The sequence below is a fragment of the Anser anser genome (genome assembly GCF_964211835.1).
Source record: "Anser anser genome assembly, chromosome: 6".
NCBI lineage: Eukaryota > Metazoa > Chordata > Aves > Anseriformes > Anatidae > Anser > Anser anser.
Genome location: NC_139726.1, coordinates 38,261,545 through 38,282,921, shown reverse-complemented (window position 1 = coordinate 38,282,921; position 21,377 = coordinate 38,261,545). Strand labels below are relative to the sequence as shown.

The window sequence follows — 21,377 nt, the reverse complement described above, 5'->3', positions numbered from 1 at the left end:
CGAACAGGAGCTGGGAAATTTAGTTGCCCATACAAAGCCATTCCAGCTTCCTACAATGTCCCTTAATGCCTTATAATGGGCTCAATAATTTCTCTAGAGTTCTTGTGTTTGCATAGCCCTGTTTCTGAAGAAATTGCTCCAAACAGAGGAAATGCTGTGCCCTTTTTTCCAACTCATGAAGGTTTGCGGCTATCATGTAGTGCCTGCGTGCTTTGGCAGATCCTTGGTGCCCCAGCAAGATGTGCTTGCTCCTGTGCCTGAACATGGCTGCGTGATTCCTTAGGACTTTGCCTGACGCTGTGCTATGTTGTCACCTGGAAAACCTTTCCTCAAAGGAGTTTATTTTCTCCTGTACCTTGGCAGCTGTCAACAAACATCCTCAGCTGAACAGATCGTACCACCAGGAAGTATTTCCTGATTTGCAGGAAATGCCGTCCTTTATTCTCAGATTATTGCCAGCAGTGTAGGCTCAGGCTTGCTGTCACCCACCTATGATACTGTTGCCTGTTCTTTCTATTTGCTGAACCTTTATTTTGTACTTACTTCACCCACATTTTCCTTCAATTATAGAGCCATTCTACCTGACAATACTGCTAGTTCAGTTTCTCCCTCTCTGTAATTTCACATGAATGTTCCCCATACTAAGCAGGATCTATTTTTACAGGTCTTTTACTCTGTGTTGTTTTCCATTTCTTTCTCTTGTGTATTCTGGTCAAGGGAAAACAAAGAAAGAGGCAGACTCTGCTACTCATCCTGCAAAATGCCTTATCCAGGAGAGAGCATGCTGTAAGAATAAAAATGCCATAAATCTGTGCTTTGACGGGGGAATGGTATTTGAACTCACGGTACTGGAGTGTTTCACATAGCTTGTGTGGTCTAAACCAACAAGACAGCAGTGAACTATTAAAATGCAGTCAGTAGTACAAATTCCTTTTTTTTTTTTCTTTTTTCTTTTTTTTTCCTAAAGTAATGTCCACTTATTTGCTGATGCACACCAACTACCTAACTGCTTTTGATATCTCACAGCTAAGCCCAGCAATTTCACTTCGGAGTGCAGTTTCCCAGGAAGGCAGAGAGAAGACTGCTCCCAGGAGCTCCTCCAACACAGAGCTTCTCTCCAGCAGAAATACTTCATTGTGCCTCAGTAATCTCAACAGCAGGATTATTTGGCACGTGCACTGCAAGATCAGTTTTCCAGCCAAGGCACTGCCTGACACTCAGGGCCGAAGACCAGCCCAGTGTAGACTGCAACACTGGGGAAGGCCACTGCCACAGTAAGGGCCATGACATGGAGCACTCTACTCCCTGTTTGCCTTTAGCTGCTTTCTGCATGAATGCCCGTCTGCTAAAAACAAGGACCACAAAAGCTGCCTTTTGCCCACCCCTTAAGCTCTTTGTTCACTGGCCAGTAGCCAGCTTGCAACCATAGCCAGAGAGCTGCCCTGGAATGCACACCATCCTGCACCAAACGCCTAGTGCTGCATCTGCTGTCTGAGACCTCATTTTTTAGCTACTTCAAAAATGTGGTGGAATTAAATTCTCCTGGAAGACCTCTTTTCTTGGTCAGTTTAAATTTATGCTACAGTCTTCCCTGCCTTTCAGCTCTCTGAGGTGAGAAATTTGGAATTGCCTATAATAATACAGCATTGCCAAAATTGACCTCAGCTCTGAAGTATTCCAGGACATCTCCAGACGTGGATTTGCTGGAATGGAAATAGCACAAAGCACATTAAATCTTCCTGTGCTCCTCCACCCACCTGATACACATTAGCATCATCTCTTCCTACAAGCACGTTGCAGTCCAATCTTGTATTATTTCAAAGGTTTTGAGAAGACACACTACCTAGCTTACATGTGGTCTCTCCCACTCTCACCCAAATAACTGATGACACCATGTAACTGCGAGAGCACATGATCCATCATTCTTTGCAGCACCACAGGTGCACTGGCTACACCATATGGCAACTTCTTATACTCGAACAGCCCCTCTGCACATGCTCACAGTAAAGAATATTTATTAACCTGGGGCTGGTGTCACATGCTGATGTGCTTAAGGCAGGTCAAGTTCTGTAAGCCTCTCCCCACCTGTCACTTTTAAAGTCATGTTTTAGCCTTGGCTGACAATCAGCTGTCAGGGGTTTATGACCTGCATATGCCAAGCATCTAGCTTTCATCTGAACTGCAGTAATAAAATTTTAAATAAAAATCAGTAGCAGCAATAAGACTTCTCTCCATTGATTCCAGCAGGCTTTGATGCTTATTTGTAATGCAGGAACATTTACTTCAGTGATTTCCAGACCAGGTAAGAGCCAGCTCCATTCTGACCTGTTCTGTACCCTCATCATTGATGCAGGTCCCAGAGCAAAAGTGACATCGTGAGGGCTGGCAGAGTCCCTGCTCCCAACCACAAAGACACGCTGAACGCAATGAAACCACAATGTCACAGAAACAGTATGGGCAGTGCTTTAAACAGCTCTTCATTTTGCTGCAGCTTCTGTTCTTCTAGGTTTTCTTTAGGACTTGAAAAAAAAGAACCTTTTCAATGCCTGAAGGAAGGCTTGTCCTAGGAGATTTCTTCTCTGTTTCTGCAGACTTGCAGGATTCAGAGAGGCATTAGTGAAGTGTGCCTTCAACTGCTGGGCAGTGAGCTCTTGCTCCTCTCTAGAGCTCCGTCCCTGCCACAGTTAATCAGAAAGGAAAGCAATACTTGTAGATCTGAATTTCTTCCACTGGAGACTTGCAACATTCATTTTTTCAAAACTACTTTTTATGTTTATGCACTGTGAAATAAGCAAAGGAGATCCAAGATCCACTTTTTTTTTTTTTTTTTTTTTACACCAGTCATCCATTGCTCATTTCCTTTAAAATTAAATTGGGCAATAACAATCATTTATTGTCTGAAGACAACATATACCTTCATGATTTAGGCAGCAGTCTTTTTTTGTGGCTTAGGCACTGATTGCAATTCTACCAAAGGATCAAGCAAGGCAGAGATCTGCTGAAAACCTGAAGAGATTTGAAACAAAAAACTACTTTTCCAGTTTATAGCAAGTCTTTACTAAGTGATATTTCCCCTTATCTTAGCCTCTGAAACCTACTGGAACTTTAAACTTTATTTCCACTTTTATTTTTAAGTGGACTTTTGCTTCAACATCTTTAAAGCTATTTAAAGTTCAGATATTAAACATGAATAATTGCCTCCAGGTTTCAGTGCATGATGAAATAAAAACTGACAATGCATGTCTTCTAGTGACATTCACACCTGCAACTGTGACAGACTTGTAATTTGATGCAAATTAACTTTACTCTGGAGTAGAAGGACAAGGTTTACAATGGCTTCAGTATCATACTTCCTGTTGCTTTTCCTCATTGATATACATGGGGTGTGGGGCAGCAGGGGGAACGGGGCGGACGAATAGATGATATCTGAGCACTTTTCAGTCCTTTATCAGCTTGAAGCATTTGAGAGGGAAAAAAAGAAAATGGATGTCTGAGCATCTTATCACAAAGCCCTTTAGAGAGGCAATAGGAAGACAGAAGCTCGCTGATCTCCATCACTCAGAAGCCTGAGCCCGTGTTATCTCCTGAAGTGATTAGCAACAAAAGTGCAACAACTCCTCCCTGAAGTTCCTTTAGCCTCTTGCACTGCTCACTGGAGAGATGCAAAACTTGTGCTTGGGAAGAAGTGCACCTGAGAAGTCTGCGCTGAGTTCGTGGACAGTGCGTGCAACAGAAAAAACAACAGTGAAATGAACTGCATAAATCATGTTTTCAATTATTCATGCCCTTGTGTGAACATAGTTAAGACATGTGGGAGTTAAATGATAGCTACTGTGCCAAAATGTTAAAAAAAAGTATATTTTAATGAAATATAAATATTAGATGGAATTTTACATGGAAATACTCTGGAGTCTTACACATCATTTCCAGTGAAGGAAAAGGCTTATTTTTGAATCTCTTGAGGTGCCAACTCATTAATTAGCATGGATATGAAAGGTATATGCTTAGACGCATCAGTCAAGTAATTATTGAGGAACTATAATTTGAGTGTATAGTCTGGCAATGATAAGTTATTTTTATGCTCATTTATATTCACTTCACTGACATTTTATTTAGCAGGATCTAAACAAGTAGAACCGAAAACTGTTGGTGCCAAGAAGACTTGCTTTGGTGAGCAGCTTCCCACACATCAGTTCTTGACCAGAGGCAAAGAAGGAGCAAGTGGCTCCTAAAGGTCACCGAGGAGTTTGATTGGGACCATGGGACACTCCCTATGCAGAGCACTGGTGAGGCACAGAACTTGCTGCAAGACCTTCTGTTCCACCACTGTCACCCAAATCTCCTGCTGGGATGCAGGTGGAGGTTTCCCTTTGTTGTGCTCATTCCTTGCACTGCTCAGTCAACCTCTGCTCTTGGGCAGGCTGTGAGCAAAAAGTTGTTGAGGATGGTAGTGGTGCTGCTGTAAGAAGACAGCTCCTTTTCTTTAATTTTTTTTCCTTTGAGGTTTGGAAAACTATGACTTCTCACCTCTTCCAGCACCCACTCCTGCTTCAAGAAAGTCAATGTAGTAGAAGCCATAGAAATCAGGTCAGGCCCTACTCCCTAAATGCTTTCTACCTAACAGCTATGTAAAAGCCCTATGAATGAATGTCAACGACTCAGTCTGTATTTCTATCCACAGCTTTTTATCTAAAGTGGTAATGTAGCTAAAATTTAAATAAAATAATTTTGGTCTATAAAACACGTTAACATTAGAACAGTCCATTTTTTCACTAAATTTTATACACATCATAAATGTCATGCCCACCTTAGAGTTACATTTTGTTTTAGTTCCTTAGAAAGTGAAGTTAGAGTGGTTGATCTGACTTATCATGATTTGTTTGCTGGGCATGTTCCAATTTCCATCTAAAAAGTTATTTCTTATATGACTACATCTGAAGGACATTTGTTAAAATCGTTTCCCTGTAAATGATAAGCTTATTCCCTAAATGCACCTTTCATATACCATCATCTGAAACAGGGACGTGGGACGAAGGGAGCCTTCCACTCCTGTTCTCATCAAGATCAGATCCTCAGATAGAGACAACTACCTCACACGTGTGACAATGCCTACGTTTTCAGTGTTGATCAAGTGTGCTGTAGGCTCTGTCCCATCAGAGTTATCTTCCTTTTCAGTTTCTGAAGCAATTTTCAGAACTTTACATAACTGCCCTTTAAAGTAATGCTGCTCAGCGAAGCGTAGGAATGTGCATTCCTCAGAGCTCTTAATGTTTTTAGTGTTTGGTATTGCTTACAACATGCAAGCTGAAGAGATTCTAAAACCTCAAAGGCACCTTTTGAATTCAAAACCTTCTGGGAGGCAGTCTTTTTCTTGCTGCTTTGCCATAAGAATTCAAATAACTTCTCCAATTGACTTCTTTTATTCAGTCTGTGCATTTTTCCACTCAATTGTTGCAGACCAGTTTCATGATCTCCATTTTTCTTTGATACTGACAAATTGGAATCAAAAAGAGAGGTTTTATTACAAGGTGGAATCGAGCAAAGGTTACAAACCTTTTGCATGGCAACACAACTGGTAGCCTTGTGCATCACAGTCACACATGGGGCATCGCTGTGCCCCGTAACAAAAGTAGCAAGCAGAGCTTAATTTCTCTGTACTCGGATTTCTTTTGAAAGAGTCTAATAGTGTGAACATAAAACAACAGAATTAGGTCTGGTGATGCTGTGGACAGAAACATAACAAAAGGAAGTATTTCCCCCAACACTTTTCAGGAACATCACACTTCCTTTTCTAAGGTACTGACTGATCTGGGGCTTCCTACTAGGAAGTCTCTTGTAGTCTTGCATTCGATTTGCCAGTGGCTTGTGAGAGAGAAATGCAATTCAGATTGTAAGAACTTTCACCACAGCTGCACAATGCAGCAAGTTGTTCACATACAAGAAACTCCAGCATCTCTGATGCATTTGTAACATGATTAAATCCCCATAATGACCTTCATTGGGCCCAGCATGTAAGTCAATACAAACAACTTTCAACTTGATGAGCATTTTCCCTCTAAAAAGTAACCTTTCAGTTGTATTGCTTTTGTACTGTTTTAGCCATATGCTAAATATTATAATGCCTCATTCTCATTTACCCTTCACATATTAAGGTGAAAACTCTGACCTAGTGCATTCTAATTACTTGGCTTATTAGCTTCACATTATATCAGTAATGGTGTGATAGCCAACATAATTACTAAGACTTGAAAAATTATACTTTGCTGTACTATTTCATGAACTGTGAGATGGTTCTCTCTTCTTATTAACTTTCTTATTTAATGGGTTGACCAGATTTTTCATCTACCTAGACCATTGATCAAACTGATAATTTTAGATTTCAGCTGCAATTGAGAAATTGCCCCCTTAAAATGGTGAGAGATATGCTTTATATAAGAAATCAAAGGCATTTCTTCTCTGTGTTTCTTATTGGTAGGCCACTATAATTAGGTAGTTACTACATGCTGTTTGAACACCTTTTTGAACTTACAAAGCTCCATGAAATTAAGACTTTTTCCTTGAGGAAGTTATTTTTCTTTTATCAAAAATAGTGGCTATTTTGGTATTTTCTAAAATACTGGTTTACCATTTTTGAGTAAAAACTTTTTTCATTTTATGGAAAAAAACAGAATTTGCACACCTTTCATTGTTTATGTAAAACCCTAACTTTCAATCAAAACCCAGTAGGATAGGTAATTTTTCACCTGTCTAGGCTAGAAGTTGAGTCTGACTCCAAAAGGTGTTCTGATTCCAAATATTTTTACCTTATAGCATGAAGATACAGAAGAGGCTGTTCTTAAAAAAATAAACCCCTGCTGAAGGGGATGAGAAGTTTCCTGTAGGTAGTCACATGTCAGCACTTCGGTCATGGTCCTCTTTGATAAGGAGAATGGATACCATCAGGCGTAGAATGCAAGAGACAGCTGTTCTTCACACCTTGGAGTTGACTGAAAATGCCTGATTGCCTTCAGGTGTTCTTTCCCTTCTGAGGACTTTGGATCAACTCCTTGACATAAAGATGTGGTCCTGTTCTCTTTTATGCAGATTGCTATACTACTCCATCCTGAAAGATAAGCGTGCTTGATCCAACCAGCACCGGGAGCTGTTGTGCCACCTGCTCCAGGGGCTCTTCCCCCTTTCGGATGAGATGGATCCACGCTCCCTGGCCAGAGGCCCAGGGTTTTTGGCTATCAGAAAGAAGTCCCAGCCTGCCCCACCGATGCCCCTGCTAGAGATGCAGCTCCAAGGTGGTTCAAAGTTCCTTGTTTCTGAAACATTTATGTCCAAATCACAGAAGCAGAGGGTCAGTGCATAAATATCAGTCAGTTATTTTCAGTGAAACCATCTTAGAAGCAACTGGATTGAATTAATCAGCAAACTATCCCCGACATGCTCATTCAGAAGCAGTGACAGAATAACCTTCTGGCTTTTGGCAGACAAACCTGTACTTTTGCTGCGCTGTGACAGCTGGAAGAGCTTCACGTTGTCTTGACTCAACATATCAGTCAGAAGCTTTCCCTGTGGGGAAATCCATGAGTGTTTTAGGCTTATTTACTTGAAAAAGTAATGAAGCTGACTCCTCTTTTTTTTTTTTTTTTTGGTGGTTGTTGTTTCTTTTTTCCTCTCTCTTTCTTCTGTGCTGGAAAAGGAGAATATACCTTGTTCCTTCACAGCTGTCCAAATAAAAAGGAGAGCTAAATAGAGAGAGAGAAACTCACAGGACGTCAAGGTTCTCTGTAAGAAATTCACTGAAGGGACAAGTCCCTTTGGAGCTCATCCAACCAGCCAGGGGAAAGAGCGGAGCTGTGCTTCACAACGCATTAACAAAGCCCATTTTCCCTGTGCGGCTGAGCAATCAAAACCATCTCCAAATCTCACAACAGCATCTTTAAGCCTTGAGAAGTCAGTGTAAAAAATGACCAGTGATTAATTAATATGAAATTACTTTTTGAATGTAGCACAGAGCACTGTTCAATGTAATCTTTCTGCATGATTTTGATGCTGTGCTATTTAATTCTATTGTGCTTAGTGCAATCAGCTTAATAGTTCTAATTTCCTTGACCTCTCTGCATGGGGAATATTATTATAAAAGCAAATATATAAAAAGCCCCTAAAGGTAATAGCAGAGACAAAAATGCAGGAGGCAGTTTGGGCTTGAGTGTGAGTACCAATGTTCGTGCAGACCCGCAGGTGGCTTGACACTAGCCTGCTCGAGTGATTAGGGCTTAGCTCTCACTGCATTTGAGATAGTGGAGGCATTAAAGCTACAGCCTTCAATATTAAAGAGAGGGAGGTGAAGGCAGAGAATTTTGAGTCCCCAAATTGGATAAATTTACTGAGTTTCTGGCTGTAGTGCAACACTCATTTATTTGCAAGTGAATTTAATAGACTGGATGTTGAATGAAGAATTACTTCCCAGAGTGGTTTATTGGGATTAGGTAGAATCTGCCTAAAGTCAGAACAGTAGGTTGTTTTTGTGTTAATTGGTGGCTTAAAACGTGATTAAAAGCACCTGACATTTTAGGTAATCTTATATATTCAAATTAATATGAAACTCAAATTGTGGCTTTGGAGTCCTTTCCTCACTAACATATGCCTGTGCTATAGTATGCATTGTGTAATATTAACTATGTATCTTGTGGTTTCTTTACAATTTAAGCAAGAGAAGCTTTTAAATTAGCTATTAAATTACCATTCAGAGATCTGATCATCTTCTAATTTCCGTATGAAGTCCTCCACAGGGGATAAATCTAGTTTAAATGTTCACTTCTTCCTATGATTTTAAACCCTAGCTGTAAGATGATACAACATTTCTGCAATTCCAGTTGAAACACATTACAATTATATGAAAGGTTTTAGCTTAGTTTTGTTAGAGAAGCATATATTTCAGTTGTAAACATAACCAGAGTTCTGAAGAAAAACATTATTTTTGGATTTGTTCACTTCTTCCACCCTTTCCATAGGTGTGATACCTGAGTAATTTAGTACATATCATGATGGAGTTTTAAATACTTGAAAACTAGTTGTTCCCCTGAGTTCCTCTATTTGTGATTTGTTTGCCTCATGACATGCACTTCATCAATATGATTTGATTTCTACTTCCTTCTGTAAACCCCCTTCCAGTAGTGTTATGCTCATGACAGAGCATTAGGTAGCAATTCTGTGGCATCTTCTCCTTGATAAAATAAATATAAATAGAAAATACGATAAACCATATTTGGCCTGCCCTTTAAAGTAGTAATGAGAAAATCAGAAATATTTTATCTGAAACTTGACTCTGAAACTTGTGCCCTTCTTTTGCAGCATTATTGGATTCATTTGTTGAAAATAGGTATTTATATTATTGCTATGTTTTGGAGCCTGTAATTGCAAACTCAACATGCAAGTTTAATAAACACTATTTCTGTCTCCCATGTTTTCATAACTTAGTAATTCTCTTCATGATGCATGAACTAGGCTACAATATCTGTTCTGGCTTAGCAAAACTATCTCAAGTGAAAAGATAAACTCATAGTTTTGATACTGCTTTCTATGGAGTACAAAACAGCATTCAAAATTGTTGGAACAAAATCCTTTTTGAATATGGTTCCTTTTCCTGGTTTTACTGCTCCACACTAACATGGCCATTCACCACAGACATGGTCTATTCTTTCTTTTTTTATTATTCCAGCCTCACAAAACCACAGCTCCACAGACCATAAGCCACGTTGCACTGCTAGGACACAATGATAAGGTTGCCTTTGTCTATCTCTATAATGGACTAACCTATTCCTGGGCAGACTCCAGAGTGTACTTCCAATAAGATCTCACTATCGCAAATTGCCCAGACGTATGTAACCCCAAGGGGTAGTATTAATTTTGATTTGATACAGATTATAGCAGACTAATTGTTTGTTCCTTTTCAGGTTCCCACAGATGGGGACGGAACTACATCCACTATCAAAGGCTAGCATGTGCCTGCCTAAGAAAAACATCTACCTTTCAAGGTTTCCTTTTCTTCTTTGTTCTTCTGTTGTCCTCTAACACTCTCAGAAGTTATTGTTATTGACTGCTAATTTAATAAAAATGCAGGAGATTCTGAGTGAAATGATAACCACCAAAGCTATTCAATTGTTTTTCTTGTAACAACTCTGATTGAAATTCTGGTCACAGGAAAGTTGAAGGCAAAATTTCCTTGGCTTCTGTGGGGGACTGGAATTTCATTTTAGGGTAAATATTGTTTTTGATTTAGACACAAACATAACAGTTTCTGATTCGCAAGTCTCATCTAGCATAGTACCACATTAAGCAAGTCAAGACACCGTAATCTAAAGGATATTGTCAAGTGGAGGCTGAACATATATTCATTTCAGGTGCTCTATGCTAAATACAAATCTCTTTACCTGGCATGTGATGTCTACCAGGAGATAATGTTATCAGTTATGTCCTGTGTGCTGTAGATCTCATCACTTTCAAGGAAGAAAAGGATAGCAAAAGAAACAGCACAGTAGCAGGAATGAAAGCGGTAGTGGCAGAGACAAAAACTGTGCTAGGGAATGCCTTGAAAGCAGTGCAGATATACTTCAGAAACACTTTTTTTTTTTTCTCTCAATACAGCCTTCCATAGGAGTAGGATCCATCCCTTCTGAGTCGTCCAACAAAATATATGCAAATGAAATCCAGTTCTACTTCTAAAATTCAGTTCTACTCTCTATTTCCCTATAAATATATGAGAAGAGGATCAAAATGCTCAAGCCAAGAATACCTAAAGCTTAACCAGCTTGTTAGTTCTCGGTATTTCAGAAAAGAGGTTACAAATCTCTTTTGAATCCACAATTTACTGGTAGCACGAAGAGCCATCCTGATACTTTTTGTGGAAGGACATAAATGTAGCTAACAAAAACACGTGTTTATGTGCATGTATCTACTGACCTATTTATACATTTGGGTTACATGTGGGAGAGGAGAAGTGGATTTTTTCCTGTTCTAAGCAATTACTTATCCTATCAATACGTACTTCAATACTTGCTTTTTTCTCCTCATTAATTCAGACCTTGAATATACATGTTTATTTTTAAATAGTCACAAATTATCCATGAAACGTTAAATAGGATAATGAACTCATTAAGCATTAATCACGTAACCGAGTTCAAGCATGAAAGCAGGCTATTCACACACATTTATAGAGAGTTATCACAAAACGTGGAGTGATTTGAGGAAACCAGGAAGACAGTGCTTAAGATGGCTGCACAGGACCTGGGAGATGACAGTACATTTCATCATCCCCCTGCAGACGTCTCAGGTGCTGCCGCTAAAGGCCCGTGCCTCCCTTCACATCATTATAAGAGTGATAAAACATTTTGGCGGGAGGAGAGGACCCTGAACACATGACAGGGCTTGGGACTGTTAGGTGACACATCTAATGAAGGCCATTAACATATCACAGTTAGATTTCCATGGAGCAAAAGATAAGTCGTTAGTCTTTCTGTGTGTCAGCTGGCAGAAATGCACAGAACAAAGTCTTTTTTCCTCTGGGAATCTGAACTCATGCAGAAAAGAGATCTTGAAGTTCTTTTGTCACCTATCCACAACCTGTGAGGGAAGCATCTTGTAGTTACATACTCAATTACCTATTTGAAAATACAGTTAAAATGCATACTTTTGGAATTAGGCATACTGGTTTAAGTTAGAATTGCTTCAGCTGAAGTCTTTTTTTTTTTTTTAACTTCAAACTTTGGATCCATACGTAGATCAGGGAGAAAAATCTTCACAAAATGTTATTTTAGGTTAAATGTTTGACATAAAGCCTTTGTTTGACATAAAGCCTTTATTATTGTTATTATTTTGGTGACAAGTATTAACAGTAAATGTGATTTATTAAAATTAAAACAATTGATTAAACTACATTGAAATTTACTCTGTGCAGTCCTATTGACAGAAAGTTTTAACTTCACTAGAAATAGTATCCTGTCATCCTTGCAGACACTCATTGTACCAACAGCAAACATTTTAATACTTGCTTACTTTGCAGAACTTATCAAGATTTTACTTGTCAATTTACTTTTTACTCGGCAGTCTTTGCAAATAATACCATTCTTTCAAGCATTTATAAAAAGTAAAAGAATTATTTTATCAATTGACCACTTAACAGCCATCCTAAGATAAATTATATTTTGAGTAGCTGTAAGGTATTAGAAAATATTTTGGGGGAATATTTCATAAAATAATGGAGTTAAATAGCTAGTCTCTTATCCTGACTTAAAATTTCAGATATCCTGAAGCTCCATTTTCCACTCTAAGAACTGTGATCTTGTTGTCGCATCCAACGTGTGTCACAGAGTCTCGATATACATGGAGGTGAATGGGAAAACCCTGACAACCTGGAAGGGTGCTGGATTTGCACTTGTGTGTGGTTACTGAAACCACTACAATTTGTGAGCATGAGAAATGGTCTATTATTGAACTAGAAGACCTGTGCCTTCAGTCATACCCACATGAATGAAGACCATCCCACTGCTTAGGAATGCATGCTGGAAATATGGCTTCTTTCATTTTCTGAAATACCGTGTATTCAGAAGTACATGAAAGTCATGTACTGTTATTTTGGGAAATTGACTGTATTTTTGTGAAATAAGAGGTAGCGCTCACAGATTGTATTTAAAAACAAGTGATAATAGTGGACTAAAAGGGCACTGCCATGGAATTCAGGTTGTTTAATTTTACTTAACCTCACACTTCTCCAAATACCAACAGTGGTTAAATACAAATCTCTGAAATAGAAGTAAGCAAGCCAGGGTTCACAGTTATACATCACTTCCAGCCTTGAGGATAGCTCTAGGTGCCTTTTCTGCCCCCAACTGCATTAGTTAACACTTTAACTTTAGGGATGCTTCACCTCAAACACCTTGGGCATGAACCTGAGCACTCTTGGGCATTATCACAGAGTCCTCCAAGAGACAATATCCAATGTTCTTCCCTTACCATGATGCTGGTGCTCTTGCTTTCTTGCCCTGTGAATGTCCCAGTTCGACGTTGCACATCAACGCACAGTTAATTTCAAATTCATAATTAATCCTACTGATCTCAGTGATACGGCTCTCACCCATGGCACCAAGTCCAGATTTCTATAAAAGCATTAAAGATACTGCACCAAAATCTCTTAAGCCTTAATCCAGTAGAGGTCAACACAGTTGCTGTAGCCTGCACTGAGCATTATGCAGTGGACATGAAATGTTGCAAACTCAGATCTCAGTATGCAATAACATACTGCAATTACTTGGTAGGGAAAAGCCTCAACATCCAGCAGAAATGTTTTTAATGCAGAGAATTTTCATGTTCCTTGTTGCACTGCACCATGTCAATTAGATGCAGTCTATGATGGTTACACAGATATTCACCCTTGTTTGGTCTATAAGGACATTCATACCTCAAATAAACAAATCTGCTCCTTCCTCCTGAGCTTCAGCACACTTTCTGGCACATACCCAACAGATTTTAGCATTAAAACTTTTTTTTTTTTTTTTTAATGATTCCCAGTAGTCAACCAGTGTGAGAAAGATATTTGGTTATGATAAGCAGTGTTAATAACAATGCATTTATATTCATAAGGCACCCATAGACTGGAGAATTACATATGCTAACTCTTAGCATAACTAAAATAAGGATTTAATTAAAAAAATTAAGGAACCAGAGTCCAATAAATTCTGTCATTAGCCAGCCAAAAAAAAAGCATAATCATTCACACATACTCTTCCTCTCATTGTTGCTTTTCACTTACTCTGAAAAAGTCACCAGAAATACGTATCAAAAAGAATAGGAAAAGAGATGCATTTTACATTTGGGTACTTCTCCACAGGTGACATTAAAGAGTTGTTTGAAATGTTGTTTATTAGAGAGTTCCAGAATAGAGGACAAGAAACAGACTCATTAAAGAACACTTCCATTAAAATGATTTCATAACTCTCTCATCATTCCTTAAGCCTGCTTTAACGTGTCAGGCAAGGATTCATCACTGTGTGAATCACCTAGTGATGCAACATTAGGAAAGTAATTGGTCTATTTTTCTTACTTTCACCAGGGGTAGAGCTGGGGGAAAAACTGCAGCAGAAGAGGACCTGCATTGCTAGAAGCCCTAGATTTCTAATCTTTGTATTCCCAGATGGGTATACCCAAATGGTTATACAACTAACAGCAGTTATGAACCTCTGCTAAGGTATCCAGTCTCCAAAAGCAAAGGAAAAATAAGTAAAAATCATCCTTTTTTATGTGCCATAGAACCCAAGTCAGTTACAGTTGCTGAGTTACCCTCTTCACTGTTTATCAAATAGCATTGTTCTTCTAAACAGTAACTAGTCATGCTAATTCAGACTGTAGAAAAGCTCTCTAAAATATGTTTGACCAGCAGGTAGTTTTGTTTATTTGTCTTTCATTTAAGAAAAAAACAAACAAACTGCTTTTCTTGTGCTCAGAGCATGTGACCATCCAGGTTTTCACTGTGTTTAGTCTGCTTTCCCAAGTTCTCAAAAAAAAAAAAAATCCTCATGCAAACATAAAGAGGCAGACACTTTATTAACTTGTATTATTCATCCTTTATCTAATGTGAATTCACTAAAAAGAGAATGAAATAATAATTTCTTCTAAGCAACTTGTCTCAGCGATTCTTATTTTCTAAAACCCCAAATGAGCCTATTCAAAATGGGGCTCAGAATCTGGGATACAGTTATGCAGATGGCAAATTATTTGTCATTGGTGGATTGTCTAACCCAATAGTTACAGGGAGGAACCAACCACAAAGAACAGGGAGTATTTTTCAAGCATTTTTTCCTCCCCTCCCCAAAGAAATCAATTCAGTTCTTCAAAAATATTGAACAACTGTGAAAATAGCAGTGGCCACAAAAATTAAAACATGCTACTTAGGAACAGACTTGTTTTCCTAGACCTCTTTTTCAAAATGAAAGTGCTATCAGATGGCAATGTTACCAGCTGTAAGTATGAGTAGCTTAAAACGACCTCAGTCACTCAATCTGTTCACTCTAAAATGACAAAACCAATTGCCTTCCATCTTGCCATCTTCCATTACTGTCGAACTTTAGCTGCACATGGTAAATATGGGTCTTTAATGACTGGCCTAAAGATTATTATAGCAACTGAGATTATTTGCTGGCATGGTCTTGCGTCATTTAAAACAAGAGAACGGGCTGCAACTGCTAAAACGTGCGAGGAAAAGGATAGCAGCCAGCCTGCCCATCTTATTCTCCGTATGCTGTGATAATTGGGGTACCTTCTCTTGTAAGTGCACTGATTTGTGTGTACAGTGACTGCTCTTGGCCAGTCCCTTTGTCACTGCCAGTGACTACAGAAGGGGATCTCTGGCTCCAGATCTCTTCCAGCACCATGAAGAAATCCTTCAAGAAGGAGCAAGAAGGAGGACAGAAACATTTTCATTAAAAAGCATTGCAATTTTTGTATTTGTCACACTTCCATCCCGGCCCCCCGCCAAATCTTGCCCATATCAATGATCAGCTCTTAGTGTCTGCACTCAGCTTACTCATAAAATTGTCAACAAGACAACATCTGCATTTCCCTTTATTTCTCCAAGTCAGTTATACTGATAATAGCTCTGTCTGCCATCGTCTCTAAAATTGACTAGGAACAGAGATTACAGAGGCATCATTTAAATGATTGTTTCATGCAACAGATAGCCTATAATTTCTGAGAAAGGGTTGCCCTCAGATAGCCCAGTCTTTGAAGGAATGGATTTAAAACAAAAATAGACTGATTAATGAATATATAAGTTCACTCAAGAAGGAAAGTGGGAGGAGAAAATCACAATCAACCTTAAAAGGAATCTTAAACTGTCTGAATAAAATGATTTTGAATGAAAGACTCAAGCTGGTAAACACATACTGAAAAGGGCAGAGAGCAGAGCTCTGCCTCTCATGGGAAGACAATTTGATGGGGGAGATAAAGACTGGAAGTTGTTTTGGTCCACTTTAGCATTGCATGCTTGAGGGGTTTCAAAATGTAAGTGTGATCCTAACATAATATAATCCTGTACGAGACACATACATCAGCATATGAAATTATCCTGACAGGAGCTTCACAGGTCTGAAAAGGCAGCGCTTCAACTCCCTGCTGCATCCATTAGGTATGAAATTGAACAAGAATGATTATTATAGTGTTGCCATTTGTATCTCTATAGTTAGGCTTGTGTCAGCACTTTCTAATACCAGTTTTACAGAGTAAGAGTTTTATTACCACAACATAAAGTTTTTGCAGGGTTATATGTGGTTCGTGCAGCCTCTGTGTGAAAGCAATCTATTTCATAATTTTGGAAGATGCAAAACTGACTTCATTTTAGGCTATAGGTATAAATATTAAATAATTGGACATTTACAGGTTTTGGAGATTGCCTTCTTACTCTAAATATTGACTTAATAAGTGAATTTGTACAATATTTAAGCTACTACCATGGTCTAAATCAATGTTGATATAAATTAAACTGACCAATATTTATGTTAATATTAGCTCTGAATTCCAGTACTCAATCAACAAATAAGTTTGTAATTTGTGCTGGGTGGCTAAATCACAGAGATGGTTTCTGGCTTAACCATTGTACTACACATTCCGAAGGGTATTTACAAACTAGTCTATAATCACTCAGCTCCCTAGCTGGGATGAATTAGCAGAATATTTCTGACATTTGTAGGAATTTACTAGCTGCTACCAGATGACAGCAGGGGCAGCTCTGCCACTCTGGACAGGTACTTGCTTTTACCCACTATCATTCAGGAAAGTATTGCCAAAGCCAAGACCAAAACATTGACCTCCTAAAATAATAAAATAAATAAAGAAAACACTGTCATTTTTCAATTTACATGTCCTTTCAAATGAGACTAAAACAATTTGGGATACAGCCCAGAGGAACTTCTGCATAAAAAAAAAAAAAAAGAAAAAGAAAAAATCAACCTAGCAATGACTTCTTACTTGTCCCTTATTTTAGTCATTCATTTCATTTTCAGGTCTAGTTTCAGAAAAATCCCCCCCAAAAGACACCTCTTTAAGAAGGTAGGCATTAATTTAAATATATATCACACTATGATGCTAATTAAGTTCCAAAATGTAATTTTTCATGTAAAAAGGTACTCACAATTGTTGACCATTTCAAATCACTACCAAATCCCTAATGTAATCAATCTAAAATAATGAAAAAAGTATCTGCCAAAATTAGGGACTGGAGGCAAAATATATTTAAAATGTGTAGAATATGGAACAAAGACAATTTCCGTGATTTATTTGCTCTGTAGCAGTACCTATGAGTACCACGACAGTCCTTGCCCCAAGCATGAACAATCAGAGGGCTATTAAAGCAAAATGCATGTAGTAAACGACACAAATCAGGTCTGTGTGTGAGAGAGAGAACAGTGGACTGTAGCACCAGACACCTCTCAAATTTCTCTGAGCCACAGGAGACAACAATGCACCATTATCCCACACCCCATTCACAGCACACAGCTCTAGGATGTGCACAAGAAAACTGGGACTTGATCTGTTCAGCATTTTCCTAAAGCTAATATCCAATTGTTGTGTTTCTCTGATGGGACTGATTACTAGTTCATCATTTGTAAGCCACATACTATTTTATTTATTAAACAACAACCGTTCACATTCTCACTTTTTAATTTTCCATTTGACACTAGACCATCATATTCCTGATCATTTATTTTCTGAATGACCTTTCATAACTTTTATTACCTCACTGAGAAAGGAAATGCTTTCCCTTCAGATCTTCTGCAGGTCATCTTCACCCACATTTTTCAACCACATCTATATAATCTCAGTAATGTATCAGTCGTCCACTGGCAAGTCTGACAGCCTGTGAATTTATTGGTCACATAGTCTGGTCTAAGAGCGGCAGAAAAACAGATGTGAAAACCATTTGCACAATTTAATACATGGCACATTCAATACTGCATTCAATAGCAAGCAGGGGTTTCTAACACTCAGTGGAGGGAAAGATGCCAAAACGAGGGGATGCTCTTTTGGGCATGGTGAGGGACATGGAGCAGTTTGTTCCAGTTCCATGTCTGTGTCAGGGAGTGTTTGTATCTGGTGAACAAGCCCCTTGCAAAACAATTGGTGAGTCATCTTAATCACACATTCAGCTGGATGTAATCCTGAGGATATTTGGGAATTCACTGGAACATTGTCTGTGGACTCCCACAGCTCCTACTAAAGCGTGGCGCTGCTGGTGACATCCAGCTAATGCTGCAAGACACATTTACTCTCTGCCAAGGGTGAGCTGTTTAGCCTCTGTCTATAAAAAGTGTTTTGGCCCTCTCTTTCTGGAAGGACATATTTTCTTGTTACTTGTGGTTTACTGTAAGAGCTTCATGTCCTGCTTAATACTTCCTATTTTCTTCTTCTTTATTGGCTAAGGGTCCAAGCCTGATAAGAATGATTTTCAAAGAGATGCTTCTGTCATCCCCTGCCTGCTGAAATCACTGCAATTTAATTAGAGTTGCTATTTTCAACTCTTCATAGATCTGTCCTTTCTGAATTAGATCCTTTTCTCTGTAAAACATTTTCTAATGAGAACTCAAAATTTACTTCAGTACTTTATTTTTCAAAGTATTTAGTAGCTGCTCTTCCTTCTTGCTAAGGCCCCTTTATCAGACTTCCATCTAAAAAAAGGGCATGTTGTAGTGCTTTTCTATAGCTGAACTTTATCTATATCTTGAATGCCAACAGTAATCAAGAGCTGAAATTGTTGCACTAGGATAAATAACATTCACTCTGTCTAACGTAGCCTTGATTTTTTGCTCTTTCAGTCTCTGTCAAGTTTTACTGAAATTATTCACTTGTATTATGAACTGTCAGATACACTAATCTCTGTTTTTCTCATTGTCTATAATCTTACCGTTCTTTTCTTACTACTTTCTCCAAGGGACTGTCTTACTTGCCTAACGTATTTCTCTAAGATAGTCAAGTTACCCACTTACCCAGCAAGCTAATATAAGCTTTTTAAATGTGTGTGTGTGTACTGGAAAGTAATCATAACACTTTTTTTTCCAGGGCAATATTAAAAAAAAAAAAAAAAAGAACAGTACTCCCTCACCTAAATCTTCCACTGTTCACTTAGGGCAATAAGTTTCAATTGTATACAAAATTTTTGAACATAGGACAAAAGAAAAATCTAATTTAAGACAGACTGGAATATTAAATTATCAGTCTGTCTGAAGTCACTGCATATTTTATGGATTCTAAAAAGAAATCAGTAGAACTTTATATGCCCCAAACATCATTTAACATAAACATTTACCTGATATTTTGCTGGTTTGTGCACCTTATACAAGCTTCAGAAAAGCATCTCCATAGTTACAGTATGCAACATTAAAAAAAATGGTAATTATGGGAACAGCACGGGGGCATAGTCCAGATATCTTAACATCAGTTTTACTCACACTAAATTCCTCAGAAATATGGAAAACTCAAGATTCTACTTCACTGCCTTTAGCAAAAATTTTATGGAAAAGATCTTTTCTAAGTTTTGCATGTAAAGAAATAGGTTGTCTGATTTGCATTCACATACTCATAAAAAACTCAGAATTCATGAAAGTACAATGCCACAAAGGTGTGATTAAAAAAAAAAAGTAACTTCCACATTACTGCTACATTATTTCTTGATTAGTTTCTACCTTCAGTCATTTTCCAGAGTAAATAACAAAGGTAGTACCAAACGGAAGGCTGGCCTCGCTTATTTCATATATGTTGATGTAAACAGAGTAAATGTAATTAATATTAAAAAAAAATGAAAAAGAAAGAATATATACACCCCTCCTTCTCCCATCACCAAACCTTTGGAAAAGTTGATAATCTTTAACAATGGTAACCAAAGGAGCAATGTGCAAATGAATGTGTTCTCTATTGGAAAGCAGAAACTCTGCAGAAACTGTCAGTAACAGGTAGTACAATATTTCTGTAGCCTGCAATGTAGCCGCTGAAGCCTAGAGAGGGAGTTTATAGGGAAAAAATAAGAGACTGTGAGCACTGGGTAAAGCACCTCCTACTAGCCCGTGAATAAACTAATGATACTGCAGGACCACACCAACAGAAAGTGGAATAAAGGAACTGGGGTTGAAAGAGATGTTTCTGGTGGCCTGTACTTGGGAATACAGCTGCCTGCCCTCCCAGCTGAAGGACAAGCAAGAATACAAAGAAGCCTGACAGAGCCTCGTCAAAACACATCTTTCTAAATGGCAACTTGGAAGCTCACCTCAAATGAAAATCAATGTGTCACTCTTCAAGATGAAATACAGTCATTAACCAAACAAACAGAGGCACTTTTTTTTGAACGTGGAAGATTGTGTTTAAGGGAAACGATCATGCAGTAGTATTGTAGTCTAAGACTTAATCTTTGGTATTTAGTTGACAGGTCAAACCACTGGTCAGCTTGCATTTCACGTGGCAAACAAGGACACATCATTAGGCAAAAAGGAAACGAGTATCTGAAGCAAATAAAAGCTAAAGAAGAACTTGCAGTTGCTATGAACTCTCATACTCATACATTTGAGCACATATGACTTGATAGCTCTCATGTACTTGTAGGGCCCAAGACAAAAACCATCTCCTTTCAGAGTCTCATCTGCTGAGGCACGGTCCCACTGAGGTCAGCTTGCCCTGTCTTCTGCCGCTGCCACCAACAGCCCCCCTGCTCACAGTGCCAAATCCTCTTCCACGTCAGCTCACGTGGTGTTATTTAACGTCACCTCAACAGCACGAGCTTCAAAGCCATCCACCTGATGAGACGCACATACTTCTCCCAGACTCCAGATGTTTCTGATAAATACATTTTTGTTCTGTTTCTAATAGGAAAACCTAACCACTCTCAAATTGTTCAAGGCAGAGGTGAATTGTGCCAAGCTTCAGCATGATTTATAGATAAGACTATCCGGCTTTATCACCGTCTGGTGAGATGGTGCTACAATACGTGATGGTCTGTCTTAAAACTTTCCCTCACCTTCCGAATATGCCCAACTCACTTTTAACCTATAGATTCCAGGTGTGAAAGACAGAAAATATAAAATTGCTAAGAGCTTGGCACTAAAAAATAATGATCCATTATAGTGACATCATTAACCACTTTATCTGCCTGCTACAACGCTCCAAAAGGCATTTGGGCAAAGACTCCTGATATCATTCAGGGCATGTGGAGAACTTGGAGTAATGAGGAGTTGCAATATGAAAACACACAAAAGAGATTTCACCTTTCTTCCCGAGTTAATTATCTCTGACAGAGAAGGCAAGCCCAGAAACATTATTTGCTGTTACATACAACTATTTAATACCTCCTTAAAGAG

The 21,377-nt window shown here is 38.6% G+C and overlaps 1 protein-coding gene and 1 long non-coding RNA gene across 2 annotated transcripts in view; both read right to left on the bottom strand.

Annotated features, from left to right (window-relative positions):
* LOC310902102 (uncharacterized protein) overlaps positions 1-21,377 on the bottom strand; it is a 382,687-nt gene that overhangs the window by 30,903 nt on the left and 330,407 nt on the right. The gene's annotated exons all lie outside the window — the stretch shown is intronic.
* LOC310902108 lies at positions 3,760-9,814 on the bottom strand. Its single transcript, XR_014586495.1, has 2 exons — positions 6,804-9,814; positions 3,760-5,489 (listed from the first exon to the last, which is right to left on the bottom strand). It is a non-coding gene; the product is annotated as an uncharacterized lncRNA (long non-coding RNA).